This window comes from Schistocerca cancellata, chromosome 6 (assembly GCF_023864275.1).
Source record: "Schistocerca cancellata isolate TAMUIC-IGC-003103 chromosome 6, iqSchCanc2.1, whole genome shotgun sequence".
Lineage (NCBI taxonomy): Eukaryota > Metazoa > Arthropoda > Insecta > Orthoptera > Acrididae > Schistocerca > Schistocerca cancellata.
This window is the reverse complement of record NC_064631.1, coordinates 211,174,794-211,182,240: the sequence shown is the minus strand read 5'-3', so window position 1 is coordinate 211,182,240 and position 7,447 is coordinate 211,174,794.

The following is a 7,447-nucleotide window of genomic DNA, read 5'->3' as shown; positions in this document are numbered from 1 at the left end:
TGGGCCATCAAGAACAAATCTTCCAATCCTCCCAAAACCTCAATACTCTAATCTGGATCAGGGTAATTGATGATCTCTTCATGATCTGGACTCAAGACCAAGACACCATATCCTCATTTCTTCACAGCCTCGACACCTTCTCTCCCATCCAGTTCATCTACATCTACATCTACATTTATACTCCGCAAGCCACCCAACAGTGTGTGGCGGAGGGCACTTTACGTGCCACTGTCATTACCTCCCTTTCCTGTTCCAGTCGCGTATGGTTCGCGGGAAGAACGACTGTCTGAAAGTCTCCGTGCGTGCTCTAATCTCTCTAATTTTACATTCGTGATATGCTCGGGAGGTATAAGTAGGGGGAAGCAATATATTCAATACCTCATCCAGAAACGCACCCTCTCGAAACCTGGCGAGCAAGCTACACCACGATGCAGAGCGCCTCTCTTGCAGAGTCTGCCACTTGAGTTTGTTAAACATCTCCGTAACGCTATCACGGTTACCAAATAACCGTGTGACGAAACGCGCCGCTCTTCTTTGGATCTTCTGTATCTCCTCCGTCAACCCGATCTGGTACGGATCCCACACTGATGAGCAATACTCAAGTATAGGTCGAACGAGTGTTTTGTAAGCCACCTCCTTTGTTGATGGACTACATTTTCTAAGGACTCTCCCAATGAATCTCAACCTGGTACCCGCCTTACCAACAATTTATTTTATATGATCATTCCACTTCAAATCGTTTCGCACGCATACTCCCAGATATTTTACAGAAGTAACTGCTACCAGTGTTTGTTCCGCTATCATATAATCATACAATAAAGGATCCTTCTTTCTATGTATTCGCAATACATTACATTTGTCTATGTTAAGGGTCAGTTGCCACTCCCTGCACCAAGTGCCTATCCGCTGCAGATCTTCCTGCATTTCGCTACAATTTTCTAATGCTGCAACTTCTCTGTATACTACAGCATCATCCACGAAAAGCCGCATGGAACTTCCGACACTATCGACTAGGTTATTTATATATATTGTGAAAAGCAATGGTCCCATAACACTCCCCTGTGGCATGCCAGAGGTTACTTTAACGTCTGTAGACGTCTCTCCATTGATAACAACATGCTGTGTTCTGTTTGCTAAAAACTCTTCAATCCAGTCACACAGCTGGTCTGATATTCCGTAGGCTCTTACTTTGTTTATCAGGCAACAGTGTGGAACTGTATCAAACGCCTTCCGGAAGTCAAGAAAAATAGCATCTACCTGGGAGCCTGCATCTAATATTTTCTGGGTCTCATGAACAAATAAAGCGAGTTGGGTCTCACACGATCGCTGTTTCTGGAATCCATGTTGATTCCTACATAGTAGATTCTGGGTTTCAAAAAACGACATGATACTCGAGCAAAAAACATGTTCTAAAATCCTACAACAGATCGACGTCAGAGATATAGGTCTATAGTTTTGCGCATCTGCTCGACGACCCTTCTTGAAGACTGGGACTACCTGTGCTCTTTTCCAATCATTTGGAACCTTCCGTTCCTCTAGAGACTTGCGGTACACGGCTGTTAGAAGGGGGCCAAGTTCTTTCGCGTACTCTGTGTAGAATCGAATTGGTATCCCATCAGGTCCAGTGGACTTTCCTCTGTTGAGTGATTCCAGTTGCTTTTCTATTCCTTGGACACTTATTTCCATGTCAGCCATTTTTTCGTTTGTGCGAGGATCTAGAGAAGGAACTGCAGTGCGGTCTTCCTCTGTGAAACAGCTTTGGAAAAAGGTGTTTAGTATTTCAGCTTTACGCTTGTCATCTTCTGTTTCAATGCCTTCATCATCCCGGAGTGTCTGGATATGCTGTTTCAAGCCACTTACTGATTTAACGTAAGACCAGAACTTCCTAGGATTTTCTGTCAAGTCGGTACATAGAATTTTACTTTCGAATTCACTGAACGCTTCTCACATAGCCCTCCTTATGCTAATTTTGACATCGTTTAGCTTCTGTTTGTCTGAGAGGTTTTGGCTGCGTTCAAACTTGGAGTGAAGCTCTCTTTGCTTTCACAGTAGTTTCCTAACTTTGTTGTTGTACCACAGTGGGTTTTTCCCGTCCCTCACAGTTTTACTCGGCACGTACCTGTCTAAAACGCATTTTACGATTGCCTTGTACTTTTTCCATAAACACTCAACATTGTCAATGTCGGAACAGAAATTTTCGTTTTGATCTGTTAGGTAGTCTGAAATCTGCCTTCTATTACTCTTGCTAAACAGATAAACCTTCCCCCTTTTTTTATATTTCTATTAACTTCCATATTCAGGGATGCTGCAACGGCCTTATGATCACTGATTCCCTGTTCTGCACATACAGAGTCGAAAAGTTCGGGTCTGTTTGTTATCAGTAGGTCCAAGATGTTATCTCCACGAGTCGGTTCTCTGTTTAATTGCTCGAGGTAATTTTCAGATAGACCTGGTCTTCCTCAACCCAGTTGCCACATTCTGAGACATTGACCTTTCCTCTCTGATGGCTCCATCCTCATCTCTGTCCACATTAAATCCACTAAGAGCATCTGCATCTTGACAGCTGCCATCCCACCTACATCAAAAACTTCCTCCTACACAGCGTGGCCACCTGGGGACAGCTTATCTGCACTGACAAGAACTCCCTTGCCCAGTATACTGAAGGTCCCACAAATGCCTTCACAGATTAGCACTGTTCCCTAGACCTAGTCCGCAAATGATTTCCCATGCCATATCCCTACACACCCAAATCCTCTCACAATCCCCAAGAACCAGGTACAAGGGAGTGCACCCCTTTGTCACCCAGTATCACCCCAGACTGGAACCGCTGAACCATACCCTTCAGCAGGGCTCTGATATCTATCCCCATGCCCTGAAATGAGGGAAATCCTACCGAAGATCCTTCCCACCCATTCTAAAGTGGTGTTCTGTCACCCAGCCAACCCCCACATCATCCTTGTCCATACCTGCATCACTCCCAATCCCAACCCCTTGCCACAGGGATCATGTGCCTGTGGAAGACACAGGAGCAAGACCTGCTCAATCCACCCTCCCAGCACTTCCTATTCCAGTCCTGTCATAGGCTTATCCTAACCCATCACAGCCCAGGCTACCTGTGAAAGCTGCCTTGTCATATACCAGCTCTGCTGCAATCATTGCACAGCTTTTTGTATTGGTGTGAATACCAATCAGCTGTCCACCAGGAGGGATGTACACAACCAAACTGTGACCAAGAGCAAAAAGTGGACCACCCTGTGCCACAACATGCACCTGAACATAATGTCCTTGATTTCAATGGCTACTTCACAGCTCTGACTATCTTGATCCTTCCCTCCATCGCCAGCTTTTCTGAACTGGACAGATGGGATTTATCCTCACAATGCATTCTCTGCTCCAAAAATTATCCCAGCCTCAACCTCTGTCCCCACATACTCCACCTAACAGTTTTCATCCCTCTGTCCTACTCCTCTTTCCACTTCACATCCCCTCATCCTCATTGTGTGCTGCTATCTGAGAATGCAACAACCAGCCTTTTTCACCTTCTCTGCCCCTCCCCTTTTCCAACCCCCCCTCTTTTCCACCCCCCCAGTCCCCATCCTCTCATCCCCATAGCACCCCAACACTGCATCTGACAGCCTTGTCTGGCTACCATCTATTCCTGGCACACTCTTAACAGCCAGTGCTGACTCCTCTCTCCCCCACCCTCGTCCCCCTTCCCCCACCCCTCTCTGGATTGCTGCTTGCATTTGATGCAACACCAGTGTATTCTGGCCAGATAGGCCTGAGATAGTGGCCATATGTGCCTGTTTGTGCGCGTTTTATTTTCTGAATAAAGCTATGGCTGGAAGCTAAATGTGTAACAGTCGTTTGGTTGTACCTGTCTGCAACTGAAAGTGTTGAACAACAATCTATTTCTTTCATAATATTGTTGGTATTCCTACCTGGACTTCCACTGTTTGAAGACTGAAGTTTTGTTAGGAGGTGTTCGTATTTTTTTATTTCTGTAAATTGCAGTTGCTAAGACAGTAATCGTAGATTCGTATGTGGGAGAATGTCTGCTTTGCTAAGTTTTTCGCAATAATTTAAGATAAAACAGCAAAGGGTGGGCCTTCATAGAATTTTCTTCTATAATGGCAGTGCACCAGTTCACAAAATGGCCAAAACAAGAATTTCTTGAACAATTAAATCAAATCTCATCTCAAAACCAGGTGCTTCAGCAGATGTCTTACATTGCAAATTTGCTATCATGTAATTCCTCTTTCTTTCTAAAAGCAAAAGAAACTGTTTGCGTATATCATTTGGAGTCCTTAGAAACTGCTGTGTGTTCTCATGAAACATTAAACTACAACATTCTCTACAAGATATTTCATGGGTTATTTCTGAAGTTATTGAAGGAAATGCACTGGTACATAGAAAGTGGAGAAGAGTGCTTGGAGGATGTATGAAGACAGATTTGAAATGAGAAATTTACATTACATTCTCTAAGAACCCCACACAAAGTCTTGGATGATATGTGGAATGTATACATGGGCTTACATAACAGATTTAATTTTAAAAAAAATATTATGAAAAGGAAAGTTGCTACTCACCATATAGTGGAGAAGCTGAGTTGCAGATAGACACACCAAAAAGACTGTCACAAAATAAGCTTTTGGCCAATGGCTATGAGCACCCATATGGCACCATCCTATGCCAACCTATTCATGGGCCATCTAGAGGAATCCTTCCTAAACAACGAGAATCCTAAACCCCTCAACTACAGCCTAGCCATCCATGGTTGTCACATTTCCAGTGCCGAGTGGTCCCTCTCGAAATGTACTGACGGTCTCACTGAGACCTTCACAGACCATAGTTATCCACCCAACCTTGTTCAGAAACAAATCCCCCGTGACTTATCTTTCCAGTCACCCACCACCTCCCAGTCTCACAGTCCAGCCACAAAGAAGCATTCCCCTCATAGCTCAGTACCACCCAGGACCAGAGAAACTGAATTATATTCTCCCGTCCGGGTTTCGACTACCTCTCGTCGTGCCCTAAAACGAAAAAGTCCTGCCTGCTATCCTTCCCAGTCCTCCTGCAGTGGTGGTCTGCCATCCACTGAACCCCTACAATATACTTGTCCATCCCTACACAAACCCTCCTCCCAGCCCCTTACCTAATGGCTCATATCCCTGTAATAGACATAGATGCAAGACCTGTCCCATACATCCTCCCACCACCACCTACTCCAATCCGGACATAAATATCACATACCCCATCAAAGGCAGCGCTTCCTGTGAAACCAGTCATGTGATCTACAAGCTAAGCTGCAACCACTGTGCTGCATTCTATGTGGGCATGATAACCAAAAAGCTGTCTGTCTGCATGAATGGCCACCAACAAAATGTGGCCAAAACACAACTGGACCACCCTGTTGCTGAGCACACTGCCCAACATGACATTCTTCATTTCAATGACTGCTTCACAGCCTGTGCCATATGGATACTTCCTCCCCAACACCAGCTTTTCTGAATTGCACAGGTGGGAACTCTCCCTGCATTATATCCTACATTCCCATAACCCTCCTGGCATCAGCCTTTGTTAGTCATTGTCCTCACACATCCATCCCTTCCCTGTTCCCATTCCAGCACTACACAGCCCCATATTTCACCAACACACTTTTTACTCCTCTCCTTTTCCGCTATCCGCATCCCCCACCTATGCCCTGCTCTCCAACTAACCTCCTGACTGCACCTAGCTGCCCTACCCTCTCTACCTCGTCCCTGCACACTCCCCAGCAGCACTTCAGTGTCCCCCACCCCTACCCTGCTATCCCTCCCCTCCCCACCTCAACCTTCTCCTTACCCCCACCTAGTTGCCTCTCCCATCATGCACTGCTGCTGCTCATAATGTGGCTTCAGCTGCCACAGACTGTGGTCATGTGTGTGTGAGATGCACTTGTGTGTGCGTGTGTGCATGTGCGTGTCATCTATTTTTGACAATGGCCTTGTTGGCCAAAAGCTTAGGTTGTGACAGTCTTTCTCTTGTGCTTATCTGCGACTTAGCATCTCCACTATATGGTGAGTAGCAACTAACCTTTTCATAATAATGTTACATTCCATCCTGGATTTTCCATTGTTTAATAAAAAATTAGTTCCTTGTAACAACCAATCATCTCCTGCTTATTTAAATCAAATTACTCAGAGTTTGCATAAATTATCATTCATATTAATTTAGGGAAAATGTGCTTAAAACTGTGTCATTAATTAATTTGTCACTATATGAGACTGAAGGAAAAAGATCGATTACCTTTCACTAATTTTTAAACATTCAGGGTCTTGAAGGTAAAGTTGAAATTCTGGAGGAGTTATTGCCACAGAATAAGTATTCTTTCTTATGTCTATCCGAACATTGGCTTAAACCAGAACAAATACAATACTATGTACCAGTAGGTTATAAACATGGAAACCGTTTTTGCAGATCTCAGTACCAAATGGTGGTACTGTTATCTATGTTTCAATTGAAATAGAGTGTACAGCACTAGATCTTAGTTGAGCATGTGTATAGAAATACTTTACTGGGATCATATGTGATATAATGAAACTTATCATAGTATGTATCTACCATTCCCAACTAAGATGATAAAACGTTTTTAGATGATTTAGACAATGTACTCTGCTACATAACGAAGTGGAAACACTATGTAACTGCAATTGTGGGAGACTTTAATTCAAGCTTTGAGGTAACATGTAACAAACCCAGTGTAAATAAGTTACTGAATATGCTAAGGCAACACAACTTTCATCATATAAATTCAGAACCAACAAGACTAAAAGCATGCTTGGATAATGCTTTTGTCAATTGTGTTGATGATATGTACTCCACCAAGGAAAAGGAATTTGTTTTCTCAGACCACTCCATGTTAACAGTAGAGTTAAGACATTTTATACAAGGGGATGAGAGCAAGGCTGCACAAAAGTTAACAAAATGTAATACCTTAATATTAAGAAAACACAATCTCAGTAAACTAACACACCAGCTGAGCATAACTAACTGGGACAAATTATTTCAAAACTGTGATTCCAGTGGCAAAACAGTTTATGAAACATTCCACAATTACTTAATAGGTACTTTAAAAGCCCATCTTGTTCAAAAGAAATATCATAAAACAAGAAAGGGTAAATTGTGGTACACCAAAGAACTGGAGAATCTAAAAAATAAGCTACTGCTGTTGAAGCGCCTCGGCAAAGTAAATGTTGTTGTTGTGTGGTCTTCAGTCCTGAGACTGGTTTGATGCAGCTCTCCATGCTACTCTATCCTGTGCAAGCTTCTTCATCTCCCAGTACCTATTGCAACCTACATCCTTCTGAATCTGCTTAGTGTATTCATCTCTTGGCCTCCCTCTACGATTTTTACTCTCCACGCTGCCCTCCAATATTAAATTGGTGATCCCTTGATGCCTCAGAAC